This window comes from Dendrobates tinctorius, unplaced genomic scaffold (genome assembly GCF_039654945.1).
Source record: "Dendrobates tinctorius isolate UK_male_01 unplaced genomic scaffold, ASM3965494v1 ptg000014l, whole genome shotgun sequence".
Classification (NCBI taxonomy): Eukaryota; Metazoa; Chordata; class Amphibia; order Anura; family Dendrobatidae; genus Dendrobates; species Dendrobates tinctorius.
In genome coordinates, this window is record NW_027361682.1 from 20,023,342 (window position 1) to 20,042,581 (window position 19,240).

The window sequence follows — 19,240 nt, forward strand, 5'->3', positions numbered from 1 at the left end:
CAGAGTATAGTGCTCCCCAAAAATTGCTGTCCCAACATTGAAAACAATCAAATAAGTCTCCTCGCTAGGGAATCCCTGTACTTGTCTGGACTCCTCGTCGTCCCCATCTTCCATCTCACTGCACAGTATTTCAACTTTGCAAGTGCTGTGATCCTGAGCAAGCAGGGGGGGCCCACTCGTTGGCGACGGCACTGGCACAGGGCCCCTGATAGTACGGTGGTGTGTCTGATGGCGGGTGGGCCGAACCTGCACTTTCATCTGCAGCTTCCTCTTTGTCACCGTGTAAGATGGAACTGTATATGGGAAGGGTAACCTGAGTTTCATCAGGGTCAGATTCAGGTCGTGTAGCATGCGAGGGGAATGTAGTGGTCTGGGTCAATGTACCAGCAGATTCATCGAGCAGTGGCTGGGCATCAGTGCACTTGTGTCGCCCCCAGGAGTACGGTCGCCACAGTGGCATTACATTCTTCCTAGGGAGTGTGATGTCATGCTTGGGAGCAACGAACGATCTCTCTAGCAGGTTAACTGATTGGGCGGCGTTATTCCCACGAGTCATGACCCTCCAAACAGCGTTCATGAAGGCAAAGTGTTTGTTTTACGTGGGCAGTATGGTTGCAAAGCTGAACCTTAAAGGAATGTCCAGAAGGGCACCACCAGGAGTGGAGCCTATGGTTAAATTCGACTCCACCTGGGAAACCTCAACCATGCCAGCTACAGAACAGATGCACACATTGCAAGCTTAATTCCGTTAATGAACGAGACTCCGTCATGCCCCGCGGTCCGAGTCCGGCTTACTAGAGGGACACGTGAGGCTCTGGCACATGAGATTGGCCAATAACTGGTGTGTCATGCCCTTACATGTCCGTGGCTGCATGTGCGCTACACTGAAAAGGCCAGCGTTTGTCGCTTACAGGTGCAGATAACCCGCTGAACAACGTTAGTGATGGGGATCACTGATTACAATTATTACCCGCGAACAATGATTTCCCAGTAAGTGCAGGTCAACCGCAGTTCCGGAATTAGGCCTAACCGTCATTCCTGAAAAAATGAAAAACTTACGTGTGCAAACCACAGGTGCTGTAGCTTGGTTAAGAGCTCGCCAGCCGTTCTCACGCCCAGTATGGATTGCACGTGATTGCACAAAGGTTAGAAAGGGTACCGTATCCACAGATAACATGTATGGATAGCGTACACATTCAAAATATATGTCTATATATCAGGAGGCAGGCTCAGACGGTGTTAGGCCCAGTATGGATTGCACGTGATTGCACAAAGCTTAGAAAGGGTACCGTATCCCCGGATAACATGTATGGATAGCGTACACATTCAAAATATATGTCTATACATCAGGAGGCAGGCTCAGACGGTGTTAGGCCCAGTATGGATTGCACGTGATTGCACAAAGGTTAGAAAGGGTACCGTTTCCCCTGATAACATGTATGGATAGCGTACACATTCAAAATATATGTCTATACATCAGGAGGCAGGCTCAGACGGTGTTAGGCCCAGTATGGATTGTACGTGATTGCACAAAGGTTAGAAAGGGTACCGTATCCCCAGATAACATGTATGGATAGCGTACACATTCAAAATATATGTCTATACATCAGGAGGCAGGCTCAGACGGTGTTAGGCCCAGTATGGATTGCACGTGATTGCACAAAGGTTAGAAAGGGTACCGTTTCCCCGAATAACATGTATGGATAGCGTACACATTCAAAATATATGTCTATACATCAGGAGGCAGGCTCAGACGGTGTTAGGCCCAGTATGGATTGCACGTGATTGCACAAAGGTTAGAAAGGGTACCGTATCCCCGGATAACATGTATGGATAGCGTACACATTCAAAATATATGTCTATACATCAGGAGGCAGGCTCAGACGGTGTCAGGCACAGTATGGATTTGACGGCCCAGACTACACAGCGGAGGAGCAGGGAGAGGTAAAGATTGCAAATGCTGGGGCCCTGCCCAAGCAAGGGGGGCCCACTCGTGGGCGTCGGTACTGGCACTGGGCCCCTCATAGTACGGCGGTGTGTCTGACGGCGGGTGTGCACCACCACCGTCAGAGACACTTGATTGCACTATGAAGGACCCTGTGCCAGTGCCCGCGCCCAAGAGTCGGCCTACCCACCTGTCCAGGACAACGGCACTCGCACGGTGTCGTGCGCTAGGTGGTGACCCCGGCCATGGGGGGGGAGGCAGCACAGTTAGGGAGTTTTAGAAAGTGGCATATGTTGATGTTGGACATTCAGCTGATGCAAAAGGTGAAATAGGTCAAGTCCCAGGAAGAGGTGGACCAAAGCAAGCCATTTTTCTGTCACCCTATGTGTCATCAGGGGAAGGTGGGACAAAATCCTTGGAAACCCATGCGTGGTTCATTTTAATGAAGGTTAGATCATCCACATTTTGGGTTGACAGACGGGTCCTTTTTTCTGTCAGGATTGATCCAGCTGCACTAAAGACTCTTTCCGATAGCACACTTGCAGCTGGGCAAGCGAGCTCCTGTAAGGCATATTGTGCCAATTCAGGCCAGGTGTCCAGTTTAGCGGCCCAATAGTCAAAGGGGAATGACCTGTGTGGGAGAACATCGATATGGGAGGAAAAGTAGTTTGTAACCATAGTTGACAACTGCTGTCTCCTGTCACTTTCCATCGATGCAGTATTACCAGTTGTGTGAGCGGTACTTGAAAAATCAGTCCACAACATTGTCATGAAACCCCTGTCTCCAACGCCACTTCTGCTGTGTGCACCACGAACACCTCTGCCAAGCTGCCCCCGGCCCGTACGGCTCGTGTGAGAACCATCACCACTGCTGTGTGCTGGGAATGCCTCAAGCAACCGATTTACCAGAGTTGCTTGTTTATTAGCCAATATTAGGTCAAGGTTCTCCTGTGGCATGATGTTTTGTAATTTGCCTTTATAGCGTGGATCCAGGATGCTGGCCAACCAGTAGTCGTCATCGTTCATCATTTTGGCAATGTGGGGGTCCCTTTTTAGGATCTGCAAGGCATAATCTGACATGTGGGCCAATGTTCCCGGTGTCAATGATGCACTGCGAGTGCTGGTTGGAGGAGCACTTTCTGGCAAATCCACATCCCTCCAGTCACGCACAAACCCTGTACCAGACCTTGCCACGCCAACATTTTCACTTGCCCCACGAGATGCATCCTCCTCCCCTAAGTAATCATCCCCATCATCCTCCTCCTCCTCCTCTTCTTCCTCCACCTCGTCCAGGAGAGGTCCCTGAGCAGACAATGGCTGAATGTCATCAAGGATTCCCTCCTCCTCTTCCTCCTCATCAACATTGGCTGCAGAAGCCTGCTCCTTAAGGTGCGTCAAAGTTTGCATGAGCAGACGCATAAGTGGGATGCTCATGCTTAGGATGGCGTCGTCTGCACTTACCAGCCGTGTGCATTCCTCAAAACACTGAAGGACTTTACAGAGGTCTTTCAGCTTCGACCACTGCACACCGGTCAACTCCATGTCTGCTCTCAAAGTGCCTGGCCGTGTATCCTCCCACAAATGCATTATGGCCTGCCTCTGCTCGCACAGCCGCGCCACCATGTGCAGGGTGGAGTTCCACCTTGTTGCAATGTCGATAATGAGGCGGTGGTTGGGAAGGTGGAGCAATCGCTGCAGCTTCTGCATACGAACGGAGTGTACAGGCGACTGGCGGATGTGCGCGCACAGTCTTCGCACCTTCTGGAGCAGGGCTGTTAACTCCGGATAATTTTTGAGGAAGCACTGCACCACCAGGTTCAAGGTGTGAGCCAAGCAAGGTATGTGGCTGAGTTTTGAAAGGGCTATGGCTGCCACAAAATTACGCCCGTTATCACTAACTACCTTGCCTGCCTCAAGATGTACACTGCCCAGCCATGACTCAGTTTGTCGCTGAAAGTACTCGGCCAGCACCTTGGCGGTGTGTCTGTCGCCCAAACACATCATCTGCAACACTGCCTGCTGACGCTTTCCACTAGCTGCTCGATAGGGGGACACCTCGTGTGCAACAGTGGCAGCTGCAGATGGAGTGCTCGTACGACTGCGCTCTGTGGACGAGCTTTCGCTTCTGGAGGAGGAGGAGGGTCGAACGCCTACAGCCAACTGTTTCCTATACCGTGGGCTAGGCAGCACTGTCCCACCACCGCTGTCCCCTGTGGACCCTGCATCCAACACATTAACCCAGTGCGCAGTGATGGACACGTAACGGCCCTGGCCATGCCGACTGGACCATGCATCAGTTGTGAGGTGCACCTTTCCGCTCACTGACTGCTTGAGTGCATGGACAATGCGGTCTTTCACATGATGGTGGAGGGCTGGGATGGCTTTGCGAGAGAAGAAGTGGCGACTGGGTAGGTCATAGCGTGGTACTGCATAGGCCATGAGTTCGCGGAAAGCTGCGCTTTCCACCAACCGAAAGGGCATCATCTCAAACGAGATTAGTTTGGCAATGTGGGCGTTCAAACCCAGTGTACGCGGATGAGAGACTGAGTACTTTCTTGACCTACTCATAGTGTCTGGGAGGGTGAGCTGGACTTGAGAGCTGCATATGGTGGAAGTAGCGGTGGACAGGGCGGACTGAGAGAGGGTGGATGATGGTGATGGAGTTGGTGTTCTTTCTGATGGCCTAGAATCAGTCTTTCATTGATATAACAGTGGGATTCCCTGACTGCTGTGGCCTTGCAACGACACCTCAACATTTGCTGCTGTGCTAACCGGTGGGCTTACAGTGGGGGAAACAATGTAGCATTGCTGACTACCTTCGTTGTGATCAGTTGCACATGTGGCACTTGAGGTTTGGTGTTGTGTCCACGCTTGCAAGTGCATGCTGGTTAAATGTCTAAGCATGCAACTGGTATTCAAATTTCTCAGATTTTTCCCTCGGCTAAAGGTCTTTGCGCACTTCTTACAGATAACCTTGGCCTGATCATGAGGATTTTGTTCAAAAAAGTGCCACACTGCACTCTTCCTACTTTGGCAGACATTTTGCGGCCTAGCACACTGTGATCTTTTGACCCTCTGGACAAGCTGTCCAGCAACTCTTTTGATTTTTGGAACCTGTCTTTGGAGTGCTCCGGGCCTGCCAGATAACAGCTGTTGCGATGTCGATGTCTGCTGTGGATGCTCCTCATCTGAGCTATTGGAAGCAGCACCCTCTTCCCCCAATGGATGCCAATCTGGGTCAACAACTGGGTCATCCATCACCTCCTCTTCTATGTCATGTGCACCTTCCTCTGTGTCACCGTGTATGGTGGTATAGTGTGCGGGAAGGGGCACCTGAGTCTCATCAGGGTCAGAATCTGGCTCTGTACACTGCGAGGACAATGTAGTGCTCTGAGTGAATGTACCAGCAGAATCATCCATCAGCGGCTGTGCATCAGTGCACTCCATGTCAAATTCATCTTGGCCTGGGTAATTCACCATTTCACTTGATAATCCAGGCATGGTATGTGAAAACAGCTCCATGGAGTAATCAGTAGTATGGCCTGCGTCATCCTTCAATTTGGTTGGGGTGAAGGACACAAGGAAAGGTGTGGTTCATGAACATGAGCCTCCAATGACGACTCAGTGCTTTTACTTTTTACAACTGAAGAAGAGGAGGCGATAGAGCTGGAGGCTGAGTCAGCAATGTAAGACAAAACTTTTTCCTGATGCTCTGGCTTTAAAAGCGGTTTGCCAACTCCTAGAAAACTAAGCGTTCGAGGCCTTATGTAGCCAGACGATGACGCAGGCTCAACACCTCCTGCATTCGGTCCTATTTTGCTCTTGCCACTACCATCAGATCCACCACCAACACCATCATTACCAGCTGCCAACCCCCGCCCAATTCCACGGCCTCTTCCACCAGCCTTCCTCATTTTTGGTAGAAATGTAGACAAAATCCAACAAACTATATAGTAATGTAAAACAAGGTACAAGGTGTCTATAGGACAGGGGAGATTTTGAATTTCTGCAGACACTTGTGGACACTGGACACTTTTGGATTGTGTGAGGCCCAATGAATATCTGAGCACTATGTGACAGGCTCGATGGCACAGCTGTGACAAAAGTGACGAGAGGATAAGGGAGATTTTGAATTTCTGCAGACACTTGTGGACACTGGACACTTTTGGATTGTGTGAGGCCCAATGAATATCTGAGTGCTATGTGACAGGCTCGATGGCACAGCTGTGACCAAAGTGACTAGAGGATAAGGGAGATTTTGAATTTCAGCAGACACTTGTGGACACTGGACACTTTTGGATTGTGTGAGGCCCAATGAATATCTGAGCGCTATGTGACAGGCTCGATGGCACAGCTGTGACAAAAGTGACGAGAGGATAAGGGAGATTTTGAATTTCTGCAGACACTTGTGGACACTGGACACTTTTGGATTGTGTGAGGCCCACTGATATCTGAGCGCTATGTGACAGGCTCGATGGCACAGCTGTGACCAAAGTGACTAGAGGATAAGGGAGATTTTGAATTTCTGCACACACTTGTGGACACTGGACACTTTTGGATTGTGTGAGGCCCAATGAATATCTGAGCGCTATGCGACAGGCTCGATGGCACAGCTGTGACCAAAGTGACTAGAGGATAAGGGAGATTTTGAATTTCTGCACACACTTGTGGACACTGGACACTTTTGGATTGTGTGAGGCCCAATGAATATCTGAGCGCTATGTGACAGGCTCGATGGCACAGCTGTGACCAAAGTGACTAGAGAATAAGTGAGATTTTGAATTTCAGCAGACACTTGTGGACACTGGACACTTTTGGATTGTGTGAGGCCCATTGAATATATGAGCGCTATGTGACAGGCTCGATGGCACAGCTGTGACCAAAGTGACTAGAGGATAAGGGAGATTTTGAATTTCTGCACACACTTGTGGACACTGGACACTTTTGGATTGTGTGAGGCCCACTGATATCTGAGCGCTATGCGACAGGCTCGATGGAACAGCTGTGCCTGTGACCAAAGTGACTAGAGGATAAGTGAGATTTTGAATTTCAGCAGACACTTGTGGACACTGGACACTTTTGGATTGTGTGAGGCCCAATGAATATCTGAGCGCTATGTGACAGGCTCAATGGCACAGCTGTGACAAAAGTGACGAGAGGATAAGGGAGATTTTGAATTTCTGCAGACACTTGTGGACACTGGACACTTTTGGATTGTGTGAGGCCCACTGATATCTGAGCGCTATGTGACAGGCTCGATGGCACAGCTGTGACCAAAGTGACTAGAGGATAAGGGAGATTTTGAATTTCTGCACACACTTGTGGACACTGGACACTTTTGGATTGTGTGAGGCCCAATGAATATCTGAGCACTATGCGACAGGCTCGATGGCACAGCTGTGACCAAAGTGACTAGAGGATAAGGGAGATTTTGAATTTCTGCACACACTTGTGGACACTGGACACTTTTGGATTGTGTGAGGCCCAATGAATATCTGAGTGCTATGTGACAGGCTCGATGGCACAGCTGTGACCAAAGTGACTAGAGAATAAGTGAGATTTTGAATTTCAGCAGACACTTGTGGACACTGGACACTTTTGGATTGTGTGAGGCCCATTGAATATCTGAGCGCTATGTGACAGGCTCGATGGCACAGCTGTGACCAAAGTGACTAGAGGATAAGGGAGATTTTGAATTTCTGCACACACTTGTGGACACTGGACACTTTTGGATTGTGTGAGGCCCACTGATATCTGAGCGCTATGCGACAGGCTCGATGGAACAGCTGTGCCTGTGACCAAAGTGACTAGAGGATAAGTGAGATTTTGAATTTCAGCAGACACTTGTGGACACTGGACACTTTTGGATTGTGTGAGGCCCAATGAATATCTGAGCGCTATGTGACAGGCTCGATGGCACAGCTGTGACAAAAGTGACGAGAGGATAAGGGAGATTTTGAATTTCTGCAGACACTTGTGGACACTGGACACTTTTGGATTGTGTGAGGCCCACTCATATCTGAGCGCTATGTGACAGGCTCGATGGCACAGCTGTGACCAAAGTGACTAGAGGATAAGGGAGATTTTGAATTTCTGCACACACTTGTGGACACTGGACACTTTTGGATTGTGTGAGGCCCACTGATATCTGAGCGCTATGTGACAGGCTCGATGGCACAGCTGTGCCTGTGACCAAAGTGACTAGAGGATAAGTGAGATTTTGAATTTCAGCAGACACTTGTGGACACTGGACACTTTTGGATTGTGTGAGGCCCAATGAATATCTGAGCGCTATGTGACAGGCTCGATGGCACAGCTGTGACAAAAGTGACGAGAGGATAAGGGAGATTTTGAATTTCTGCAGACACTTGTGGACACTGGACACTTTTGGATTGTGTGAGGCCCACTGATATCTGAGCGCTATGTGACAGGCTCGATGGCACAGCTGTGACCAAAGTGACTAGAGGATAAGGGAGATTTTGAATTTCTGCACACACTTGTGGACACTGGACACTTTTGGTTTGTGTGAGGCCCAATGAATATCTGAGCGCTATGTGACAGGCTCGATGGCACAGCTGTGACCAAAGTGACTAGAGGATAAGGGAGATTTTGAATTTCTGCACACACTTGTGGACACTGGACACTTTTGGATTGTGTGAGGCCCAATGAATATCTGAGCGCTATGTGACAGGCTCGATGGCACAGCTGTGACCAAAGTGACTAGAGGATAAGTGAGATTTTGAATTTCAGCAGACACTTGTGGACACTGGACACTTTTGGATTGTGTGAGGCCCAATGAATATCTGAGTGCTATGTGACAGGCTCGATGGCACAGCTGTGACAAAAGTGACGAGAGGATAAGGGAGATTTTGAATTTCTGCAGACACTTGTGGACACTGGACACTTTTGGATTGTGTGAGGCCCACTGATATCTGAGCGCTATGTGACAGGCTCGATGGCACAGCTGTGACAAAAGTGACGAGAGGATAAGGGAGATTTTGAATTTCTGCAGACACTTGTGGACACTGGACACTTTTGGATTGTGTGAGGCCCACTGATATCTGAGCGCTATGTGACAGGCTCGATGGCACAGCTGTGACCAAAGTGACTAGAGGATAAGGGAGATTTTGAATTTCTGCACACACTTGTGGACACTGGACACTTTTGGTTTGTGTGAGGCCCAATGAATATCTGAGCGCTATGTGACAGGCTCGATGGCACAGCTGTGACCAAAGTGACTAGAGGATAAGGGAGATTTTGAATTTCTGCACACACTTGTGGACACTGGACACTTTTGGATTGTGTGAGGCCCAATGAATATCTGAGCGCTATGTGACAGGCTCGATGGCACAGCTGTGACCAAAGTGACTAGAGGATAAGTGAGATTTTGAATTTCAGCAGACACTTGTGGACACTGGACACTTTTGGATTGTGTGAGGCCCAATGAATATCTGAGTGCTATGTGACAGGCTCGATGGCACAGCTGTGACAAAAGTGACGAGAGGATAAGGGAGATTTTGAATTTCTGCAGACACTTGTGGACACTGGACACTTTTGGATTGTGTGAGGCCCACTGATATCTGAGCGCTATGTGACAGGCTCGATGGCACAGCTGTGACAAAAGTGACGAGAGGATAAGGGAGATTTTGAATTTCTGCACACACTTGTGGACACTGGACACTTATGGATTGTGTGAGGCCCACTGAATATCACAGCGCTATGTCACAGGCAGAAATTGGCTAGTGTATCACAAACTACAAGGTGTATGTAGAATTGGGCAGAATAGGAATCTCCCTAGAGTGCAGGTCTGTAAGAACGGAACATGTCCTCGTTTTATTCTCACAGAGTGACACACTGATAGCTTCACTGTGGCTGTGATAACAGCCGTTACACGGTACTGTGTGAGGAGCGTACACCGCTGTATGGTGTGAAAAAATGCACGCTCAGTACCTCAGCAGGACAAAAAAAAAAAATTGGGATTGCTTTTAAAAAAGCAGTTTGCGGAGCAGTGGGTAAACAGCAATGCAGGAATGTCAGGAAGCCTTAGAAGGCAGCCCAACAACCAATACCACTGATACACCACTATATAGCCTCCCCTTGCACTGCACACACAGTGACTGATGTGTTGTACAGGCAAAATCGCTAGCAGCAGAAGCAGTTTTTTTTTCTTCTCAGCAGGACAAAAAAAAAAAATTGGGATTGCTTTTAAAAAAGCAGTTTGCGGAGCAGTGGGTAAACAGCAATGCAGGAATGTCAGGAAGCCTTAGAAGGCAGCCGAACAACCAACACCACTGATACACCACTATATAGCCTCCCCTTGCACTGCACACACAGTGACTGATGTGTTGTACAGGCAAAATCGCTAGCAGCAGAAGCAGTTTTTTTTTCTTCTCAGCAGGACAAAAAAAAAAAATTGGGATTGCTTTTAAAAAAGCAGTTTGCGGAGCAGTGGGTAAACAGCAATGCAGGAATGTCAGGAAGCCTTAGAAGGCAGCCCAACAACCAATACCACTGATACACCACTATATAGCCTCCCCTTGCACTGCACACACAGTGACTGATGTGTTGTACAGGCAAAATCGCTAGCAGCAGAAGCAGTTTTTTTTTCTTCTCAGCAGGACAAAAAAAAAAAATTGGGATTGCTTTTAAAAAAGCAGTTTGCGGAGCAGTGGGTAAACAGCAATGCAGGAATGTCAGGAAGCCTTAGAAGGCAGCCGAACAACCAACACCACTGATACACCACTATATAGCCTCCCCTTGCACTGCACACACAGTGACTGATGTGTTGTACAGGCAAAATCGCTAGCAGCAGAAGCAGTTTTTTTTTCTTCTCAGCAGGACAAAAAAAAAAATTGGGATTGCTTTTAAAAAAGCAGTTTGCGGAGCAGTGGGTAAACAGCAATGCAGGAATGTCAGGAAGCCTTAGAAGGCAGCCCAACAACCAACACCACTGATACACCACTATATAGCCTCCCCTTGCACTGCACACACAGTGACTGGTGTGTTGTACAGGCAAAGTCGCTAGCAGCAGAAGCAGTTTTTGGTGTCTTCTTCCCTGCCTAACGCTCTCCCTACAAAATCATCATCAGCAGCAGCTCTCCCTATTCTGAGATCAGCATGAGTAACATGGCGGTCGACGTGCACGCCCTTTTATACCCCCTGTGACGCCCCCCAAAGCAAGCCAATCACTTGCATGCCCTTCTGAAAGATGGTGGTGACCCGTGCCTATGTCATCACGTTGCCCTCAGTGTCCGTGGATCCTGATTGGCTGAAAAATAGCGCAAAACAAACTTTTGAAACGCGACTTTGGCGCGTAAGTCGCCGACCTCATCCTAGGGTCGGGTTTCGTTTCATGAAACCCGACTTTGCCAAAAGTCGGCGACTTTTGAAATTTTTCGACCCGTTTCGCTCAACTCTAGTAAAGACCCATCATGCATTGAGAATTGGTGTCCCATAGCGCTTCTCAATGCAGACAGGAAGGTTCTGGCAAAGGTGCTGTTTAATCGGCTGGTGAAATTTCCACCCCGACTCCTTTCGGAGGCCTAGCATTGCTCTGTTCCATGTCGGAGCACATTTAGTGCTGTGCTCGGTGTCTGGGAGGCAGTGGAGCAGGGTGGGGCTGGTCACTGGAAAGGATACATGCTGTCACTGGACCAGGCAAAAGCGTTTGATCAGGTTAGTCATGAGTACCTCTGGTCTGTCCTGAGATATGGCCTGCCGTGGGGGGGGGGTTGTTGATTGGCTTAAAACCTTGTACGGTGGGGCAGAAAGTTTCCTGCTTGTGAATGGCTGGATTGGCAGCTCTTTTGGGGTTGGATCTGGTGTTCGCCAGGGTTGTCCCTTCAGCCCGCTGCTTTACGTGTTTGGGATTGACCCACTTCTTAGGAGGGTGGAGTGTGGACCATTGGCCGGTATCGGGATGGCCCGGTTAGCATCGGAAGCCACTCTGAGGGTGGTGGCGTATGCCGATTATGTCACTGTTTTTGTTTCCTCTCATGAGGAGGCAGGGCGGCTGATGCCAGAGGTTGATCTCTATTCGGAGGCATCCAGGTCCAAGATCAACCGGGATAAGAATCTCTGGCTGGGAGGAGGAGATCCTGGTTTTGATCTTCCGGACACCCTTCCAGGACCCAAAGTCTCTGCACAAGTCCTTGACATTGAATTTGGCCAGGGAGATTACCCCAAACAAAATTGGGACAGCAGGCTAGAGATCGCCACTCAAAAGGTGAACCAATGGAAAGGTTGGTCTTTGACCCTAAGGAAAAGGGTAAACCTGATCAAAACTTACTTGCTCCCTTTACTGATTTTTCTGGGCAGTGTGTTCATCTTGCTGGAGTCACTCTGGACTCAGGTCTACAGTTTGCTCTTCCAATTGTTATGGGGGAATAGACTGAACCTGGTCAAGAGGGAGGTTACTTACCGTATGAGGAGACTAGGAGGGTTAGGTATGGTCAACCCTGTGGTATTCCTTGTGGATACCTTCATTAAGATCAATATTGCAAACCTCTGGAAAGAGAGGGCTCCTCCGTGGGTATTCTCTTGTAGGGAATGGTTTCAGCCTTTCTTCCAGGAATGGGAGACAGGAGACCAAGTGAAGGATCTTCGCACACCGCATGAACATCTTCCGGCTTACGCTACCTTGGTTCTGAAGGTAATTTGCCAGTGGGGTCTGGGAATGTAGGAGATCAGGACTCTGCCAAGGAAACTCCTTGACAATAAGGTTCTGTTGACCCATTTCCTGAGGCCTCTGGTGCTCAGGAATTGCCCAAGTCGGGTTCTTGGGGTGGGTTTGCATCTTTTGAATTCTATCATGATCCCCTCGAAGTTTTGGGATTTGGCATGGCGCTGCTACCATGGGAAACTGTGTGTGAGTGACAATCTGAAGTGTAGGAGCTCTGGGGACAGTAACTGTCCTCGGGAGCATTGTGGTACGGTGCAGGAAAGCATAGACCATTTCCTGCTTCATTGTCCCTTCAACACAGAGGTGTACAACAGGGTGGGCACCTTCATTGGCTGGTCTCGGCTGGCTAGTCTCTCTTATGCGGAATGGGCCTATGGAGCATTCGGAGACCTTGGTGGTCGGGACCGCTGCACCTTCCTTCTTGAGCTTTGTGATTTGTGGTTATTGTAGTGTTTGTTTCTGTATATATTGTATATAGGGATATAGATTTGGGAGTAGGTGTTAGGTTGGGTGGTGGGAAAAGTGGAGGAGGTGGGTTTATCTTGTGAGACTATGTGATACTGGGGTGTTTGGGGTCAACACTGGCCTGATCTGGCTCTCAGGTCAGTGTGGGGGTTGGTAATGGGCTTGAGTGTAGGGTGGTGATTAGCGTAGTATTTTATACATTTGTATAGTTTGTGGTTATTTTATTTTAAATGAAAAAAAAAAATGTATCTCCCATCCAGTAAAACACCCTTTACTGTACCACAAAACATACATTTCTCCCAGAAGGTTAATGTTTGGCCAGGTTTTTCCCTAAAGACAGGACCTGCGATGATGTCACGGTCACGTGATCAGCCCATGTGATGTTTACCTCACTTGTAGGTGGGGTTATGGGCTATGTAATGGAGGTTGGTGTTTGGCACATGGTGAGTGTGTCTGGAAGTTACAGGAACTTGGCTGGTCTTAGCCTGAACTTGTATACAGGATCCCCATGCTGCAGGACTATAGCAGCAAGACTCTCAACAACCCTGGGAATGGCACCTGGCTAATGCCGCGGTCCTGTCAGCCGCTTAGTTAAGCTCGTCCCGTGCAAGGGCTGAGTCTGGGACCAGTGGTTCTCCAAGCTGGAGTATATTTATGTTTTTCCTTTCTGTTAATCTGCTGTTTACAACATGACATTAAACCACTGAAATTGGACTTTAAGCCTGTGTGTTGCCTCGTTACTGCAGCCCTGCCATTACCTACCAGAGCGAATCCCTACAGTTTATAGTTTTTGTTTGCTGTTGTTTATTTTATTTGTTTGTTATTAGTTTGTTTGGTGACCGGACCAGATGGTGTAAGTACTTAATATTAGTTATTATTCTGTATATATGCATAATATGTGTGAGAGGAGAGAATGAGCGGCTCGACCAGTGTTCAGTATAATGATTATTTTTCTAGCTGATATTTATGTTTTGTTTCTGTTCTTGTTATTGTTATGTTTTTCATTTTTATAATAAAAGATCTACAGGATGTAACTCAGGATCAGTACAGGATAAGTAATGTAATGTATGTACACAATGACGGCACCAGCAGAATAGTGAGTGTAGCTCTGGGGTATAATGCAGGGTGTAACTCGGGATCAGTACAGGATAAGTAATGCAATGTATGTACACTGTGACTGCACCAGCTGAATAGTGAGTGCAGCTCTGGAGTATAATACAGTAGATAACTCAGGATCAGTATAGGATAAGTAATGTATGTGCACAGGGCTGGATCAGCCCCCTTCCTCACCTGTCTGGGCCTCCTTCCTCACCGTGCCCCAGGCGCAGGATTCAGCCGTTCGCTAATAGCTTAACGTACGTTCAGTTAGGCTGGATTCACATTTGTGGTTGAGTCCGCAGCATTTTTGCTGCATACATCTGCATACGTCGTGTTTTCCTATCTTTAACATTGTGGACGCAGGTATATGCGCTCGTATGCTTTCAGCCACGGTTTACTACGCATGCGTCGTTTTGAGTTTTGCGGTGGGGCGCGGCTAACGCAACATGTTGCAATTTTGGAGGCAGCAAATTGCCGCTGCCAGACGCATGCATTACAGTCTATGACGCATGCATTACAGTCTACGATAAGGCATGCGTGCGCAAGCACACGCGTTCGCTAGCGTTTCTGTATGCATGTTTTTTCCCAGACTAAATCTGTCTAGACACTGGTTAGTGTAATGATACTGTATGATATGACGTAAGGTTCCCTGAGCATTACACTACAGATGAGACCCTGCCTGTCACGCACCTGCAAACGCCCTTCCTCCCCCCCACAGCTCACACACAAAACCAGTCTAACCTGAATTCCAAGTGTGAGCTCCTTCCTGCCTCATGGCGGGGGGTGGGGGGGGTTCTTTGTCTCTGAACCATACGCTCAGCTACTCTCATAGAAAATAATGGAGATCTAATTAGAGTTGAGTGAAACGGGTCGGACAAATTGAAAAGTCGCCGACTTTCGCCAAAGTCGGGTTTCATGAAACGAAACCCGACCTTAGCGTGAGGTCGGCCACGAGGTCGGTGACCAGAGCGCCAAAGTTGCGTTTCAAAAGATGCTTCAGCGCCCTTTTTCAGCCAATCAGGAAGAACGGACACTGAGGGCAACGTGAAGACATAGGCAGCGGTCACCACCTTCTTTGAGAAGGGCATGCAAGTGATTGGCTTGCTTTGTGTGGCGTCACAGGGGGTATAAAAGGGTGTGCACGCCGACCGCCATCTTACTTATGCTGATCTCAGAATAGGTAGAGCTGCTGCTGCTGCTGATTCTGTAGGGAGAGCGTTAGGCAGGGAAGGAGATAAAAAAAACTGCTTCTGCTGCTAGCGATTTTACCTGTACAACACACCAGTTAGTGTGCAGTGCAAGGGGAGGCTATATTTTGGTGCATCAGCTCTGTTGGTTATTAGGCTGCCTTATAAGGCATTGCTGTTTTCACACTGCTGTGCAAACTGCTTTTTTAAAAGCAAAAATACTTTTCATTCTCTTTTTTGCCCAGTTGCCAAGCATTCATTTTTCCACACTTTTGTGTGCAGCAGTCCTGCTTATTAGGCTGCCTGCTGCCATACTTGGGACTGAGAGCATCATTGTCAGCTTGCTAAAATCTCTAGGGAGAATCAAATTCTCCCCAGTCCTATATAGACATTTTATACACCATCCAATTTCAGCCTGTTATATTGAGGTGTAATCTACACTGGGCCTGAGATAATACTTCAGTGTCCAGAAGTGTGTGAGGAGATTCAAATTCTCCCCAATCCTATATTCACCTGTCATATACCATCCAATTTCAGCCTGTTATATTGAGGTGTAATCTACACTGGGCCTGAGATAATACTTCAGTGTCCAGAAGAGTGTAAGGAGATTCAAATTCTCCCCAATCCTATATTCACCTGTCATACACCATCCAATTTCAGCCTGTTATATTGAGGTGTAATCTACACTGGGCCTGAGATAATACTTCAGTGTCCAGAAGTGTGTAAGGAGATTCAAATTCTCCCCAATCCTATATTCACCTGTCATACACCATCCAATCAATTTCAGCCTGTTATATTGAGGTGTAATCTACACTGGGCCTGAGATAATACTTCAGTGTCCAGAAGTGTGTAAGGAGATTCAAATTCTCCCCAATCCTATATTGACCTGTCATACACCAGCCCATTTCAGCCTGTTATATTGAGGTGTAATCTACACTGGGCCTGAGATATTAGTTCAGTGTCCTCAAGTCTGTAGGGAGATTCAAATTCTCCCCAATCCTATATACACCTTGTACCTTGTTTTACAATACCATATAGCTGGTGGTATTTTGGGTACATTTTCCCAAAAATGAGGAAGTGTAGTGGAAGAGGCCGTGGAAGTGGGCGGGGGTTACCAGCTGGTAATGATGGTGTTGATGGTGGTGGTGGATCTGCTGGTAGTGGCAAAAGCACAATAGCACCTAATGCAGGAGGTGTTGAGCCTGCGTCATCGTCTAGCTGCACAAGGCCTCGAAGGCTCCCTTTTCTGGGAGTAGGTAAACCGCTTTTAAAGCCGGAGCTTCAGGAACAAGTTTTGGCTTACATTGCTGACTCAGCCTCCAGCTCTATCGCCTCTTCTTCTGAAGTTTTAAAAAATAAAAGCACTGAGTCGTCATTGGAGGCTCATGGTCATGAACCACACCTTTCCTTGTGTTCTTCACTCCTACCAAAATTGAAGGATGCGGCAGGCCACACTACAGATTACTCCATGGAGCTGTTTTCACATACCATGCCTGGGTTATCAAGTCAAATCGTGAATTACCCAGGCCAAGATGAATCTGACATGGAGTGCACTGATGCACAGCCACTGCTAGATTTATCTGCTGGTACATTCACTCAGAGCATTACATTGTCCTCGCAGTGTACTGAGCCAGAATCTGACCCTGATGAAACTCAGGTGCCCCTTCCCGCATACTATACCACCATACACGGTGACACAGAGGAAGGTGCATATGACATTGAAGAGGAGGTGATGGATGACCCAGTTGTTGACCCAGATTGGTATCCATTGGGGGAAGAGGGTGCAGCTGCCAATAGCTCACAAGAGGAGGAGGAGCATCCGCAGCAGGAATCGACATCGCAACAGCTGTTATCTGGCAGGCCTGGAGCAGTCCAAAAACGGGTTACAAAAACCAAAAGTGTTGCAGGACAGCTTGGCCAGACAGTCAAATTAGCACAGCGTGCAAGGTCTCAAAATGTCTTCCATAGTAGGAAGAGTGCAGTGTGGCACTTTTTTGAACAAAATCATAATGATCAGGCAAAGGTTATCTGTAAGAAGTGCGCAAAGACCTTTAGCCGAGGGAAAAATCTGAGAAATTTGAATACCAGTTGCATGCTTAGACATTTAACCACCATGCACTTGCAAGCGTCGACGGACTAACAAACCTCACGTACCACATGTGCAACTCCTCCCAATGAAGGTAGTCAGCAACGCTACATTGTTTCCCTCACTGTAAGCCCACCGGTTACAACACCACCAGCAGCAAATGTTGAGTTGTCCGTCGCAAGGCCAAAGCAGTCAGGGAATCACAATGTTATTGCTACGAAAGACTGAATCTAGGCCATCAGAAAGAACACCAACTCCATCACCATCATCAACCCTCTCTCAGTCCGCCATGTCCACTGCTAGTTCCAGCATATGCAGCTCTCAAGTCCAGCTCACCCTACCAGAGACTATGAGTAGGACAAGAAAGTACTCATCCTCTCATCCGCGTACACTGGATTTGAACGCCCACATTGCCAAACTAATCTCGTTAGAGATGATGCCCTACTGGTTGGTTGAATTGCAGCTTTCCACGAACTCATAGCCTACGCAGTACCACGCTATGACCTACCCAGTCGGCACTTCTTTTCTCGCAAAGCCATCCAAGCCCTCCACCTTCATGTGAAAGACCACATTGTCCATGCACTCAAGCAATCAGTGAGTGGAAAGGTGCACCTCACAACTGATGCATGGTCCAGTAAGCATGGCCAGGGCCGTTACGTGTCCATCACTGTGCACTGGGTTAATGTTGTGGATGCAGGGTCCACAGGGGACAGCAGTGGTGGGACAGTGCTGCCTAGCCCACGGTATAGGAAACAGTTGGCTGTAGGCGTTCGACCCTCCTCCTCCAGAAGCGAAAGCTCGTCCACAGAGCGCAGTCGCACGAGAACTCCATCCGCAGCTGCCAGTGTTGCACACGAGGTGTCCCACTATCAAACAGCTAGTGGAAAGCGTCAGCAGGCTGTGTTGAAGATGATCTGTTTCGGCGACAGACACACCGCGGAGGTACTGTCCGACTACTTTCAGCGACAAACTGAGCCATGGCTGGGCAGTCTACATCTTGAGGCAGACAAGGTAGTTAGTGATAACGGATGGAATTTTTTGGCAGCCATAGATGTGGATTTGCCATAAAGTGCTCCTCCACCCAGCACTCGCAGTGCATCATTGACACCGGGAACATTGACCCACATGTCAGATTATGCCTTGCAGATTCTAAAAAGGGACCCCCACATTGCCAAAATGATGAACGATGACGACTACTGGTTGGCCAGCATCCTGGATCCATGCTGTAAAGGCAAATTCCAAAACATCATGCCACAGGAGAACCTTGACCTAATATTGGCTAACAAACAAGCAACTCTGGTAAACCGGTTGGTTGAGGCATTCCCAGCACACAGCAGCGGTGATGGTTCTCACACAAGCCGTAGAGGCCGGGGGCAACTTGGAAGAGGTGTTCATGGTGCACACATCAGAAGTGGCGTTGGAGACAGGGGTTTCATGACCATGTTGTGGACTGATTTTTCAAGTACCGCTCACACAACTGGTAATACTGCATCGATGGAAAGTGACAGGAGACAGCAGTTGTCAACTATGGTTACAAACTACTTCTCGTCCCATATCGATTTTCTCCCTCACAGGTCATCCCGTCTGTCGACCCAAAATGTTGATGATCTAACTTTCATTAAAATGAATCATTCATGGGTTTCCAAGGATTTTGTCCCACCTTCCCCTGATGACACATAGGTTGCCAGAAAAATGGCTTGCTTTGGTCCTCCTCTTCCTCGGACTTGCCCAATTTCGCCTTTTGCAGGAGCTGAATGTCCAACATCAACATATGCCAT

At 48.3% G+C, this 19,240-nt stretch overlaps 1 protein-coding gene across 2 annotated transcripts in view; it reads right to left on the reverse strand.

The window, feature by feature from the left end:
* Positions 1 to 19,240, reverse strand: part of LOC141072763 (ABC-type organic anion transporter ABCA8-like) — a 313,983-nt gene that overhangs the window by 79,178 nt on the left and 215,565 nt on the right. The gene's annotated exons all lie outside the window — the stretch shown is intronic.